We start from the raw sequence: 16,651 nt of genomic DNA, 5'->3' as shown, positions 1-16,651 counted from the left end.
TTAACCAAAGAGCTGTGTCGTACGGCTGATTCATGTGTGTAGCGAAATGATCGAGTCTGATCGGAGCCTGGCACTGGGGGCACTGTTCTAACCCGTGTACCACGAGGGATCCGAGACCCCTCACTGCGCCACTTCATGGGGGCAGCGCGGGAGCCAGCCCTGGCTTTTTCAACTAGCGGGTTATAAGCACACCAAAGTAAAGATCAGAGCGTAGGCCTTACAGATGAAAGCTAACATGTCACTCTGATAAAATGTCACGAACATGAACAGGGGGTGCAGCAAGCCTTATTCTATTGCCATAATGCCATCAGGCAGTTAGTAAGTCAACACACACACTTATTTTGTTCAATGCCCAACATTGCTTCCCTGGCAAAGGTAATTTCTTTAACTTTTTCAAGATTCTGGAAGGCCGAATCTTGTTATGTAATGTAAAGTGAGACACTTCCAAAATAATCATTAAATCCTGTATATCGAAGCTTACAGGCTAAGAGAATCAGTGCCTTCAGAAAGTATTCACACCCCTTGACGTTTTCACATTTTGTTGTGCTACAGGCTGAATTTAAAATGCATTAAATTGAATTTTTTTGTCAATGATCTACACATAATACCCCGTAATGTCAAAGTATAATTTAAAAAAATAATCTTTTACATATCAATTAAAAATTAAAAGCTGAAATGTCTCGAGTCAATAAGTATTCAATCCCTTTGCTATGACACTCCAAATTGAGCTCAGGTGCATCCAATTTCCTTTGATCATTCTTGAGACATCTCTACAACTTGAGTGGAGTCCACCTGTGGCCAATTCAGTTGATTGGATATGATTTAGAAAGAAACACACCTTTCTATACAAGGTCCTACAGTGGACAGTGCATGTCGGAGCAGAAACTCTACGATGAAGTCCAAGGAGCTGTCCATAGACCTCCGAGATATAATTGTGAGGAAGCATAGATCTGGGGAAGGGTATAAAACAATTTCTAGAGTGTTGAGAGTTCCCTACAGCACAGTGAGCTCCATTACTAGGAAATGGAAAGAATATGAAACTACCCAGACTCTTCCTATAGCTCGCCGTCTGACCAAATTGGGACGTCTGGCATCTGACCAAACCAGGCGAGAAGGACCGTGGAGGTGACCAAGAACCCAATGCCTACTCTGACAGAATTAGAGTTCCTTGGCTGAGATGGGAAAACCTGCCAGAAGGACAACAGTCTCTGCAGCACTTCACAAAACTAGGCTTTATGTGAGAGTTGCCAGATGGAAGCCACTCCTGAGAAAAAGGCACATGACAGCACGTCTGGAGTTTGCAAAACGGCAGGTGAAAGATTGAGAGCATGAGGCAAAATATTCTGTGGTCTGAGGAGATGAAAATCGAACTCTTTGGCCTTTGGCGTAAACCGAACACAGCCATCACCCATCTAACATCATCCCTACCGTGAAGCATGATGGTGGCAGCACCATGCTATGGGGATGCTTTTCAGCAGCAGGGACTGGGAGACTTGTAACGTGACAAAAGAAAATTCAATTCAATCCATTTATAATTCAGTCCCCCCTCTACCCCCTCATCGCATGCTCCATACCCTCGTCATCTCTATTCTCCCTTACTCCAATCTCTTCATAAATTCCTTTCTCTTTCCTCTCCATTCCTTCTTGATTCTATCTACCCTCCCTTTCACTTATTGATTTTCACCTTCTTCTTTTCTTAAAAACAATTTCTCAAACCATCCTCTTATCAGTATGTAATATGTAGATAATCTTTTACCAGAGAACAGCCCATGCTTTGGGTAATTGTGTCTTCGGTGCAGTATTTTTTTTGGTCTAATATACACGGAAGATATTGAACCAGTTTTAATCAATAAGCCACAAGATAAAGAGCAGACTGACTTTCAACATAGAATGTTTCGTTATTGGATGTCAAAGATTTCCATCACATTTTAGTCTAGTAGGAAGACTAGGTCCCCCTGCACCCCCCGGAGATATACTTCTAATCAGTGTTTCTAGATTGGAAAAAATGTGTAGAAAATGACTAGCTATGGCCCCAAGCTGAAAAAATGTCCCACATACCATTTTTATGCAAATTACTGCTGCAAATTTTATGCAAAATTATGCAAATTTTATGCAAATTTTTGATGAGGAGTAGAGTTGAGGGGTCTTTGAGGGCTTCATCGAGGTGCTCTCGGTTGCAAGACTGGGTCATTCTGAGAAGCACAGCAGGGTCAGAGATCATGATGTTCTCCTCCTCAGTGAATCTCTCCATCAACAGCCTCTCCATTGCCTCACACACTGTTTTGAGGCAAAAGAGGGACTTTGCGTAGGCCTTTCCACTGAGAACACCTTTGAGAGATCCACTTGTTACTAGTTGTGCCTCAAAGAGAATCTCTGCATATCCAGAACCACGCATCTTGTGTCCAGTGAGCATCCCGATGTAGTTCATGGATGTGTGGAAGGGTCCAATCGTTACTACATGACTAGCAAATTCATTTGGCCAGCGCCAGATGATGGGAAGGGCTTTCATGCAGACACCCAGATCAAATGTATTCAGGACCCATCTCTGACCCACCTCAGCAGTTGCTGCCTCGGAACGCTTCAGTAGCTCACGAACAACTGCGTTGTCTGTGATCGGTCTGTGCCTGGTGCCTGCATGGCATGGCAATGGCCTGCAGCCTGTGCCTGGGCTAGGGGGTTTCACCTCTGCAACTGGTTCTCCCCCACCCAGCAAATCAACAGTCGACTACTGCACGCCTATCCACCAACCGATCACAGACAACGCAGTTGTTCGTGAGCTACTGAAGCGTTCCGAGGCAGCAACTGCTGAGGTGGGTCAGAGATGGGTCCTGAATACATTTGATCTGGGTGTCTGCATGAAAGCCCTTCCCATCATCTGGCGCTGGCCAAATGAATTTGCTAGTCATGTAGTAACGATTGGACCCTTCCACACATCCATGAACTACATCGGGATGCTCACTGGACACAAGATGCGTGGTTCTGGATATGCAGAGATTCTCTTTGAGGCACAACTAGTAACAAGTGGATCTCTCAAAGGTGTTCTCAGTGGAAAGGCCTACGCAAAGTCCCTCTTTTGCCTCAAAACAGTGTGTGAGGCAATGGAGAGGCTGTTGATGGAGAGATTCACTGAGGAGGAGAACATCATGATCTCTGACCCTGCTGTGCTTCTCAGAATGACCCAGTCTTGCAACCGAGAGCACCTCGATGAAGCCCTCAAAGACCCCTCAACTCTACTCCTCATCAAAAATTTGCATAAAATTTGCATAATTTTGCATAAAATTTGCAGCAGTAATTTGCATAAAAATGGTATGTGGGACATTTTTTCAGCTTGGGGCCATAGCTAGTCATTTTCTACACATTTTTTCCAATCTAGAAACACTGATTAGAAGTATATCTCCGGGGGGTGCAGGGGGACCTAGTCTTCCTACTAGACTATTTAGCCTTCCCAAGTCAACAGTAAGGACAGAAAATAGCCCATGGCAATGATGAGACTAGGACAGGCAAGGCAAACCTCTAAATTTGCCATTTAAAGAAACCTCAAAATGTGAAATGTTATAATATTACACCTGATAATCAACGAATCTTAAATGCAAGGTGTTAGGGACCGGGTCCGTCTGCGTTATTTGCCAAAGGTGGACCAACAGCCAATTTAATCAATGGCTGTGAATAAATCTGACGTTTCTGATCGATCTTTTCTTATAAGAGTAAGAAGGCCAGGGTAGTTGTGGATGATTTCTGATCATCCACAACTATCCAGGCCTTCTTTCCAACCTTGGTATACAAAAGTATACCAAGCAGTTCACCTTCTCAACTTGGAAGGGAAACCCAAATTAGATTAATTTAGGTCATTTAGTAAGACTAGCAGGAAATGTGTTCAAGAAAGTCAGAGTTCGATATTAGTCTCATCTGAAGGATGAGCTGTCTATACTGCTTCTCCACAATGACGTATTATCTTGTCATGCCAGTCTTTACTGGATGCTCCTCTTCTATTAACAAGACAAGTATGGCACCACAAAAGGGCCCTCTCTCTGCACATAAGTCAGAATGATTGAATTTGGTGTTTGCCTTAAAGGTTAGTTATTAGCCAATCACTTTCTGCCCTACCTTGCCTTCCTTTTCCTATGGTCATCATAGGTTTTCTCCTGAAAAAGTCGTGGAGTTCCAGCTGGTCTTGATAGGCCTTGATGGCTATGGGTCTGGACGAAATTGGTGTCAGTCTTCTTGAGTTATGATGAACTGGAATCTCCTCAAGTGATCTCTTCAGCAGGTCCTTCACACTTAGAGGCATATCCAATTTCTTTACAAGGTGCTAAACATTACCCCAAACAAACCAAAATGATTAAAAAATGATTAATGCAGTTATAAACTAGAACGGCCCTCAGTAGAGCGCATACCTCCACCAAGCTGAACAGTTTATGGTTTCTATCCCACTGATAGGCCGGATCTGGATTTGGACATGAACCAAAATCTAATTGGCTTGTTCTTGGCACTTAAGCAACTCATCTGCCAAGTTTTGTCATCAACCGTCTACAACTTTTTGAAATATTGTTTTTGGCCCCAACTCTCAATGGCGAAGAATCACTTGGGAAAAAAACAAAAAATATCTCGTATCCGGACCCAGATCTTCACCAAACGGCCCTTGTGACACACCCAACAGGTTCACCAAATTTCCTCCGAATCTGTCCAGAACTTTTTGAAATATCTTGCTCACAGACAGACAGACGGGTGAAATCTTTGCCTTTGGTAGTCGATTACCTACTTACAAGCAAAAGCAAAATTATTTATGTCCTAATTATTACCGACATCATAATTTATTTTTATCAATAACTTGATCGATGATCAATAGTCTAGTTGTCGTGCTGCTCACCACTACAGGACGTGCTGCTTGTCTTTTTCTAATGGATGGAGACTGTGAATGTAAAACATGGCGGACATGTGCTACTGGGTGTACTTCGGAGAACCCAGAGAAGTCATTATATGGCTTGCTTCCTCGACCAGACTGAGAATGTATGAGAGGGTTCGGCACCTGAAGAATATGGGCATGACATCTGAGAACATCTCCTCACAATGATTGTAGATTCTCGCTATTTGTCTATTTCCCCTGCAGAATAAGGATATCCTTCAACAGATATAAGGTTTGTCTTTCTCCCATGTGAAATCATTCTGAAACCAAAAAGTCTGTGTTTTAACATGGGTTTAAGATAGACACTGGGGCAGAAGATTTTTATAAAAATGCCCCATCATTCCAAACCCAAGTGTGGCCTCCAGATGTGAATCCTTAAATATATGACTTTTTTCTTTTCTTTTTGTATACAACATCGAGGCTCGTGTAAGAGCTAACATTAATCACAAAAAGACAAACTGACACATAAAACATAAGATAAAGGGAGCGAGAGACAAGATGGGGAGAGAGAGGGAAGCACACAAGTACAACATTTGAGAGCAGGGACATCGGGAGATCTGTGGGAGGGAGAGGGCTTGGGGGGACGAGGCATGGGAAGGGGGGGGGGGGGAGGGGGTCGGAGAGGTATAAAACACACGGACACTGCTAGGACTTCCAGGAAAGAATTCGGTATTTCAAAAAAGTGGATCTGGGGTGAATTAACGGGGGTAGAGAAGATCAAGGTTTTGGATGGGGGAAGATAAGAAATGGTGGTGAACAGCTGTTTTAAAGACCTGGAGGGAGGAGTGGGATTGGAGAGAGTGAGGGAGTTTGTTCCAGAGGCGGGAGAAAAGAGGAATGAAGGAGTGAAGGTGAGCAGAGAGTCTTGATTTTGGCAGTTTAACCATAAGAGGGTTGCAGGCAGATCTTGTGCGACCTGTAGGAATATTTGGGGGACAGAGCACAGACAGAGCTGGGGGAGCAAGGCCGGAGAGGAGTCGGTAGAAGACGGAAAGACCACCAACCTGCCTGCGGTGAGTACGTGAAAGGCCCTCGGAGTTAGCTTCATCGTGGGAGATTCCAATGATTCTGAAAATCAGAGTAAAGTGATCAGAGTAAAGTGATCAGAGTAAAGTGATCAGAGTAACGTGATCAGAGTAAAGTGATCAGAGTAAAGTGATCAGAGTAAAGTGACCATATACCGGTGAAATTATTTTATTCTCGTGGTCAGGAGCTTCTTGCCTTCTTATACGCTACACATCTTCTTTAACCAAGTTGGTAGCAACCTTGTTAGACTATTCTTTGACTGGTCTCTCTTTCATTGGCACAAGCCGTGCCTACCTGTCACCTGCACTGTCGAGCTGAATCAAAGACAGCTTGTTGCATTCCTCAGACATGTTACGTGTCAATCTGTGAGTCTCAACAAGGATGTAAAATGAAGTGAAACACGCGAAAAAGGATTTTTTACAATATGGAGTATGGTGCTGTTCATTCCGTGCACCACAATTATTCCCCCGTTCTTGAGGGGTTGGCATGGGGAAGCTTGGCCCAAATGTTTCACGAACCGGCTAGCCAGGAAGGATGTTCAAATAAGGTTAGTGCAGAAATTTTGACTTGGCCATGGTGCCGGTTATAGCTCGCATACTTTTCACGAGGGCATTGTGGGATCGTTAATGTCCACCAACTAATATCAGCAATACGGAACGCCAAGTTTAACGTCCATCCGAGGGACAGAACACACATGGATGAATCATGCTACATGTGAATCACCGGGATGACAGTTTCCGTGCACTAGTAGATCTTTTCCTATTGCTTTGAGAAGTATTAACGACTCCATGTAATTGTGTGTGATCCTTTCTTGTCCATCACACTTTATTATTGAGGGTCCCTGCTGTCCTGACATTTGAACTGCTACATTCAAATTCCAGGTACTGTCTCTCCTTCTTCTATCGCAGAAATACTGGCTTTCAAAAACAGACATTTTTGTTCCAAGTGAATTGATTACGAGTTCTCCAACCAGTAAATCGATTATTGGATTTTCATTGATACAATAATTTTATTCTTCGACAGCATAGAATAAAGTGTGATGCACACACACACACACACACACACACTTCTCTTCCCCTTTTAGGAATATATTGTCAGTAGGAGAATCTTGACAGAGTGTGGACACAAAGTAATTACAACGTCACTCGGTAGAGACCACAACTCCACCAAGATGAACCGTTTACGTTTTGTATCCATCACTGATAGGCCAGATCTGGATTCGGAGCTAAACCAAAATCTAATCGGCTTGTTACTGTCAAGTGTGGACATAATCCGTCCTCAACTTTTTGAAATATCGTGCTCCATATCGATTTGGGCCCATCTCTGAATGGTAAAGAATCACTTAAACATTTTAAAAACGTCATATCCGGATCCGGATCTTCACCAAAATCGAACCAATTAGTCCTTGTTACACACACAAACTGTCCACCAAGTTTAGTCCGAATCCGTACACAACTTTTTGAGATATTGTGCTTACAAACATACAGACACACGGATAAAAACGTAACCTACGTCCACCTTTAGTGACACACCCTTGTTGTGGTGTCAATGGTGAAGACCTCTGTTCCACAGCAGTGACATTATCCTAGTCAGACTTCAGGATAATATTGGCCACAGATCCATGTAGAAATGCCTCAATGTCTTTCAAGGTGTTGTTGCTTTGGACACAACTCTTCGTTCGTACACAGCACAAGGTAGCATAATTGGCCGAGGGCCTGGCTGGAACATTTTGGACACACTACAAATTCAGGAACTTTCATGCCCATTACGCCACCAATTTTGGTTTATTCTGCTTGAATCGAAGGGGTTGACAGGATAGCTCGCAGGTAGAAGCCCAGTAAATTCACAGGTAGGGCATTGCATCAATAAGATGCATCCCGCTTGCTGGCATTTGTTGGTGCGTTTTACAAGAGTAGACCATCATGTGCCAGCACCCTCACCAAATTCGAAATTCGGCACAGGTGCACTGTCCATAAGCGGGTCAGCCACATCTCAGTAATGATGTAACCAGTGGGCCCAAATTCATTATCGAAACCTGGTGAAGATGTATTTGCTAGATGAGATACTCTTCTTGTTTAGCATTGCAATCTGAGCACGCAACTTAACATGCTGAGGTCCCAGGTTCAAATCGTAAAAAAGTGTTGATTTTTCTGTCCCAATTCATGTAATATTTCACTGATGGTCTCCTCCTGTTGAGCTTATTCTGCAGACAAGATCTGTGCAAGCTCCTCCACAAAGTTTACATCACTGTAATTAAACAAAGGCATACATATTGATGGCATCCTCTCATTTTCTCCCTCGTTGGAGGCCGGTACACCCAAAGTGAGTGTTTTAGGTTCAATTGTTATTTTTCTTTTCTTGGTCTACATCAATGATCTCTTCTCTTTCCGAGAAAACTTTTTTTTTGGAAAACTTTTTCATTTTCTCAATGGTTTTACACTATGTCAAAGAGTTCTTAATCCCAGTGTCATATTATCAGCTGCTGCATTCCTCGCACAGCAGACCTCGAGAAGATTCTAAGCTGGTCTAATACCTGCAACATGACATTTAATCCAGGAAAGTTTCACACCCTTACCATGTCTCTCATTGGGACCATAAAGTCAACCCACCCACCTCTGATAAACCTCTGGAATAAGTTCAGTTTCTTGAAATGCAAGGCCTTATACCCACCACCTGCCACCATCTCTTCTTAACACATTTCCAAGATGGCATCCAAATCGAGCCTCACACTGGCCAATTCCACCACATCAAGTCATTGTCAAACTAATTACTGAGTACAAGGTATTTGTATGTAATACAATGGACTATTGCTCTTTCATGTGAGTTGGAAGCTTTGCATCCCACATCTTATTCTTACATGGATTTTTTTTTTCTAATGAAGTTGGGTTGAGACACGGCTTGATGGGCACGCGATTGGCTGGAATGACGACCACGTGATTGGTGGCCCGTCCTTACAAGATAGAGAGGGTGTTTGACTGAATGGACGCCTTTTCCTCCAAGCGTTTAATCAATGTAATGAGCAGAGGGTACAGGATGTGCGACTCACATGCCACGTTGGAATCCATTTTATAGTAAACAAATCAGGTGTCTTAACTCGTACCACTCACATGTTGCCTTAAATTTAATTTTAAATTGACCCACCTCCTCCCACCCACCTGAGGATTTAATGTTCGTTCATTGTTTGTTTTTTTTGTTGTTTTTTTTTGGCTCAACTCTTGTCCGGGTGTTTCCTATTGTTGCAGGGTTAGTAGGATACCACATAATCGACTGATATTATTCTTTGACAAGCTTTTCTTAAAATTTTTTAAAATAAATTAAGGACATTAAACAACAAGCAATACATAAAAAATAACTAGAACGGCACTCGCTATAGCACATACCTCCGCCAGGCTGAACAGTTTGCATTTTGTATCCACCACTGGTAGGTCGAATCTGGATTCGGACCTGAACCAAAATCGAATCGCTTGTTCTCGTCACCTAACCAACTCATCCACCAAGTGCTGTCATAATCTGTCCAAGTCTTTTCAGATATCGTGCAAGATATCGTATTTGGCCCCATTTCTCAATGGTGAAGAATCACTTTAAAAATCTGATCCGGATTTGAATCTTCACCAAAATTGAATCTTTTCATCTGTGTCACACACACACAACCGGTCCACCAAGTTTCGTCCAAATCCATCCACAACTTTTTGAGATATCGTGCTATATATCCGTTTAGCCCTATCACTCAATGGTGAATAATCACTTTAAAAATTCTCGAATCCAGATCCAGATGTTCACCAAAATCAAATCATTTCGTCCTTGTCACATACCCAAACAATTCACCAAATTTCGTCTGAATCTGTCCATAACCTTTTGACATATCCTTTTCACAAACAAACAAACAAACAAACAGACAGACAGACAGACAGACAGACAGACAGACAGACGGACAAGGGGTGAAAAGATAACCTCCATCCACCTTCTGGTGGCAGAGGTAACTATAGTGAGTTCATAAACACCTTACCACACACAGTTTTGATAAAAAGGACGTGGGAAGGGTCTTTTCAACTCTTGCTTCCTGTTTCTGAGCACCACATATATTTCCAAATATGAGCATGATTTCCGAGCACAAGCCGCCATTTTTGTCTCAATATCACTGTTACACCCTCAAATCCGAGCAGTAAATTTTATTGGTTTAATCGGCGTAAAGTTTGCACAACACATACTGTACGTTTCACACACATGCGCGTGCGTGCACACACACACACACACACACACACACGATAACTAAAACAATGCGACTGTGTTGCTAATATACCTCTGCATAGTCCCACAACGGGTAGATGCCATTGTTCTCTGTCTTAAAAATAAACACATTTGATTTAAATCCCTTAAGCTGTTTTCAAGTATCACGTCTTCACCAGCCATGGCATGTTTCACATCGATCGGTGAAGCGGTTTCAGAGAAGGAATTTTTTTTAAATATTGGCTTTCAAGCTAACATGGCTACCATACCACATGACATATACACTATGCATATGTATGGGTAGGGGGTCACGTTTGTGAAGTTTTGTGTTGATCGGATAGGTTCGTTTTTCTATCCAAGATGGCTGCCAAACCACGTGACCTATGACATCATCATTTTCAAACTATATGCAGCAATGGTGCTAGATGATATTTGCAAAATTCCGCATCGATAGGGTAAGCTGTTTCAGAGATATAATTATTTAATATTTTCCTTCAAATATGGCTGCCACACCATGTGACCAATGATTTTTTTCTTGATAACCTTTTAATCGCCATGCCTAGTCAATGACACACGTGAAGTTTTGAGTCAATTTGGAGCTTTGGGAGAAGATGCTTTTTTAAAGTTTTAGGTTAAATCCAATATGGCTCCCAAACCATGTGACCTATGATGTCATGAAATTAATATTTCAATACAAATGGGCCATAGATCATGTGCATGCTATTTCAGATTTTTAGGATAAGGAATTCGATACAACATTTTTGACTGGTACACCACTTCACCTTTATATCATTATTTCAAATTTTTCCATTCAGCAGTTTCCAAGAAATAGTTTTTTATTTTATTTGCGTTTAATCCAAGATAACTGCCATACCACATGACCTATGACGTCAAAATTATCATAAAAACATTCTACATGGGTGTCACTCCTACCCTGAAAGTTTAGTCTCAATTGGACATGTGGTTGCTGAGAAAAACAAGGTTTAGCCCGTACGGACGGACGGATCGACCAATGGACAACCCAAAAACATAATGCCTCCGGCCACCTTCGGGGGCGGAGGCAAAAAATCATAGGAAGTAAACGCGTTGTTGCTGTATATCACAGAAAATCACATGTATATTATTTTCTAGTCCACTTAACAAGAGTACACACCGCATCTCTTTGCATGACTTTGCAAAACATACAAAATGTTTGTTACAAAAAACATACAAAACATACAAAAATACTATATGATAACATATAAACATAAGTTGCTTCCGGTAAAATTGACTCTAGAATATAAGATTTCATTCCTTAGCTTTGAATTATCAAACACTGGCATTGTCAAAACCAAGAAATCTGTTTGTTGTCACAATCTGTGATTTCATTCCTTAGCTTTGAATTATCAAACATTGGCATTGTCAAAACCAAGAAATCTGTTTGTTGTCACAATCTGTGATTTCATTCCTTAGCTTTGAATTATCAAACATTGGCATTGTCAAAACCAAGAAATCTGTTTGTTGTCACAATCTGTCTGTTGATTTCATTCCTTAGCTTTGAATTATCAAACATTGGCATTGTCAAAACCAAGAAATCTGTTTGTTGTCACAATCTGTGATTTCATTCCTTAGCTTTGAATTATCAAACATTGGCATTGTCAAAACCAAGAAATCTGTTTGTTGTCACAATCTGTGATTTCATTCCTTAGCTTTGAATTATCAAACATTGGCATTGTCAAAACCAAGAAATCTGTTTGTTGTCACAATCTGTCTGTTGATTTCATTCCTTAGCTTTGAATTATCAAACATTGGCATTGTCAAAACCAAGAAATCTGTTTGTTGTCACAATCTGTGATTTCATTCCTTAGCTTTGAATTATCAAACATTGGCATTGTCAAAACCAAGAAATCTGTTTGTTGTCACAATCTGTCTGTTGATTTCATTCCTTAGCTTTGAATTATCAAACATTGGCATTGTCAAAACCAAGAAATCTGTTTGTTGTCACAATCTGTGATTTCATTCCTTAGCTTTGAATTATCAAACATTGGCATTGTCAAAACCAAGAAATCTGTTTGTTGTCACAATCTGTCTGTTGATTTCATTCCTTAGCTTTGAATTATCAAACATTGGCATTGTCAAAACCAAGAAATCTGTTTGTTGTCACAATCTGTGATTTCATTCCTTAGCTTTGAATTATCAAACATTGGCATTGTCAAAACCAATAAATCTGTTCACGATTGACATGGATTGTACACAAGGAGACTGATATAATTTCTTTTTAATACCATTTCAGACTGTCTTTGAATAACATTTGCTTCATGTTTTTACACAGTTCGAAGGGCTATTTGCACACAGTAGTTAACAAGTCAATCATCCCTATCCACTTCCATTTTTTGATGCCACATCCTTTTACTGACATTTTAAAGTAGAACCAAACAAAAATGTTTATTAATTCAACCCAACATTTAGAATGAGAGAAAAGGCACCGTCTTCATAATATGTGCTTTTATGCAGGTGCTAAACATGTGTGACAACAATTTTTGGGTCTTCAGGATATTTTGGGTCTTTGGCATCCTTTGGGTCTTTTGGGTCCTTAAGAGTCTTTGGGGACTTTTTGTCTTTTGTTTGGGTCTTCAATGATCTTTGGGGCATTTTGGGTCTTCAGGATCTTCGGGATCTTTTGGGTGTTTGGGGGTCATTAAGAGTCTTTGGAATATTTTGGGTCTCTGGAGTCTTTGGGTATTCGGGGTCCATTGTGTCTTTTTAGTCTTTTAGGTCTTTGGGGTCTTTTGGGTCTTCACGGTCTTTGGGGTATTTTTAGTCTTTTAGGTCTTTGGGGTATTTTCAGTCTTTGGGGTCTTTTGGTTCCTCTGGCTCCATTGGGACCTCAGGGTCTTTTGGGATATTTAGGGTCTTTTGGGTCCTCAGGAGGTTGGGGGGGGGGTCTTTTGGGTCCTCTGGGTACTTCAGGTTAAGTATTTCAGGTTACAATTGTGGGTGACGTAAAGTCAGCTGTCCAACCAATGGGTGAAGAGCGGAATACACACATACATACATACATACATACATACATACATACATACATACATACATACACTTGCTCCCTTATACAGACTTGGCATTTAATATGGAATTTTTTTTTTTTCTTGACTTGGGTTTACTTTCTGAACTCAGTATATCAATCTGGTGAGTTTATTTTCCCCTTTGGTGATGTCTTTGTTGAAAGAACCATGTCACTGATTGTCTTTCGCAGCAAGAAGTCAATAACAGGATTATATCACAGGTGGCATGACAAAAATGTAAGGACAGGTACATTTGACGATTGGCTTCACAATCGGGTATATAAGGGTTGTTACGTTCTGTATTAGTGGAAAACAACTGCTGCACGTCTACAAAAGTTATTGCCACTTCCTCTGGAGATGGTCCGTCAACTTGACAATGCTGTTTGTCATGGAGTGGTGGCTTTACGAAATTCTGGCATGAAACAGCGTGCTATTGCTCGGCAGTATGGCATCACTCAAGGTCAGGTGTCAAAGATCCTGGAACGAAATGCTCAGAGGGGTGTCCCGACTCCAATACCGAGGCCAGGACGTCCACGCAGAACCACAAGGAGAGATGATCGCCAGCTGCACCAGTTAGTCTGCAATGGCCGTACCAAGTCAGCTAATCGGCTTAGGGCTGAGTGGCAGCAACTGACAAATGTGCCTGTATCCAGAAGACGAGTCAACCAACGACTGGTTCAAGCAGGCTATCGTACCAGGCATCCCCTGAGAAAGCCACGCCTGACCAGACAACACAGCCAGCGCCGATTGCAGTGGGCCAGAGAGCACCGCCAATGACAGCCAGGACACTGAAATCACATGACCTTCAGTGACGAGTCTAGATTTCTGGTCTATCATCAAGATGGACGCGTCCGAGTGCGCAGACAAGTGCATGAAGCCCACAACGAAGATTGTATAGTGCCAAGAGTCCAAGCTGGAGGTGGTGGGGTGACCGTTTGGGCTGCTTTTCATGCAGGGGGCAAAACTGACTTGGTTGTTCTGAATGGAAACCTGAACCAGTTCAAGTATAGGGTCATTCTGGAAAAAACATTGCTTCCATTTGCTCGTGCAGCCTTTCGAGGAAACTTTGTCTTCCAAGATGACAATGCACAGCCTCATCGTGCTCGCATAATCCAACACTTTATTGCTGACCGTGGTGTAGAGCATATGGAGTGGCCTGCCATGTCCCCGGATATGAATCCGATAGAGAACTTGTGGGCAGAATTAACGCGTCAAATCGACAACTTGGACCAGCAGGCTACCTCTGTGTGTGAATTGCAGCAGACTATTGTCACTGCATGGCAAGCGATTCCTGTCCAAACCTTGGCACATCTCGTGAACAGCATGCCTCAACGTGTACGTGCTCTCCTGAATGCTCGTGGGGGTTACACGAAGTACTAAACTGTAATTTTACTGTCCGTAATCCCAGTCATAATTTAGGTTTTGTTTTTGTTGAAATTTTTTTTGGCGAATGTGCAAAATAAAGAGATACTTCTGGAAAACGTACAGAAGTTTAACACAGTACTGTCCGTGAATTGAGTTCGATATCAGTTTACATCACTTTCAAGGATCAATTTATTTGCTTCGAAATGTCAAATGTGGATTTTGTTTCTTTTAAAGGTCACATTAACAAAATATAGAATAATTTAAACATAATTCCAATGAACTTTTGGTTCTAAGTCATCTTGAAAAGTAAGTTCTCCCCCACAAAAAAAATATTCCATATTAAATGCCAAGTCTGTATATAGATTAATCTTGTTTTGTAATAACATTAATATTATGCTGTTATCCTGAATGTTATTACTTTTGTTATTAAAAGCCACATTAGAAGAACGCCACAATAAGCTATTTTAATATGGCTATACACCTCAACACGCAATCTGCTTAGCAGGGAAAAACGCCTTGGGTAGGGGAAGAGGGGAAGTTAAATCGCTATAACCTCTGTTGTGAGACCTTTAGTCTCCTTGTCAAGTTTGGTTGAGATTGGATAAGTATTGACCTAATGCATCTCAGTCCAACAGACAAAGAGACACCAAATTACGTATTTTAGTTTGATTATGAATTATGCAGGAACAACTTTTCCAAATGAACTTTCGTATTAATAATTTTTGTGTCATCTCATCACAAAACCTCTCTTCACATGCTGGCAAGTATGACTAAGATGCTTTTTCAGAACTTCCATATGAGCTTTTCGATGTGTCTTTTTCAGTAATTGCGTCTTTTTGCCACCTGTTCATAGAGGCCAGTTTTGTAAAGGGAACAGGACATTGTTGATTTATGAACATTGACCCCCATCTCGAATATCAAGCCTTGCAGATCTTTCAAAGTCATTGTTTGATTTATCATGACATCCCGAACCAGTTTTTTGCTTGCGCGGCTGCCGAGTTTGAATGCGCGACCTGATCTGGGTAGAGTCTAGGACTCTAGGTGGTATGATACGTCTTCCACTTTTTAATGGTGGATTTCACCGTACTCAAGACAAAGGCATAATAAGTGACTTTGAAATCTTCTTATAACCCTCTCCTGAATGGTGCTTCTCCACCACTTTATGTCTGACTTCTTTGGAAAGCTCCTTGGTCTTCATGTTTGCGTTGTTGGGTGACCAAGTGAGTTGCACCTTAAAACGCCTTAGATAAGTGGGGGACCTTAATTTTTAAGTTTAACCATTGATTACCTACAGGTGAAACATTTTACACGTATTGTGTAACCTTTCAAACAAATAATTTGATCCTGAAGTGATTTCGGGTTAATTAGGCAAAGGATTTGAATAGTTAGGCAACAGATGCTAATTGGTAACAATCATCTGGTTTTCTCTATTAATCTAACTTATTGACATTTTATCTGCATTTTTTAAAGCTTTATCACTTTGGATTAGTTTGTGAAGACTCTATATATGTGTGTGTGTGTATATATATATATATATATATATATATATATATATATATATATATATATATACATACATATATATATATATATATATATATATATATATATTGTTACGGACGCGGTTAAGATGTTATTTTGACCGAGCGGTGGTGTATTACCGCGAACCGAACAGTTATTCCCCGACTAATACCCGATTTGCCCCAAACTTTGGCCGGATCGCGCCACCGCTATTCAATCGGGAAAACTCTAAAGCGACCGAATGCAAAGAGGAAAACGAAGGCAAAGAAAAGTTTGGAAATACTACTAAATTTATTTACTATTTACACACATAAGCAAAAAGACAGCAGTCACGTTTATTTACAAGCACATGAGACGCAGGTGACACAGTGAAAATACTAGCTTATACAGACTTATTGTTACTACCCAGGGACAAGACAAAAGACAGACTACAAGCACACTTACACGGGGAATGATGATAGGGATGGCAGGTGGGTGGCTGGTGGATGGCTGGCGGGATAGGGAGGTCCAACTAGTTCTGCAGCTGATCGACTCGTGGGCAGCCGCCGCTCCTTCGCGGCCCTGCTCC

The sequence above is a fragment of the Myxine glutinosa genome, chromosome 9, assembly GCF_964187855.1.
Source record: "Myxine glutinosa chromosome 9, kmMyxGlut1.1, whole genome shotgun sequence".
Classification (NCBI taxonomy): domain Eukaryota; kingdom Metazoa; phylum Chordata; class Myxini; order Myxiniformes; family Myxinidae; genus Myxine; species Myxine glutinosa.
Note: the sequence above shows the minus strand (reverse complement) of the source record.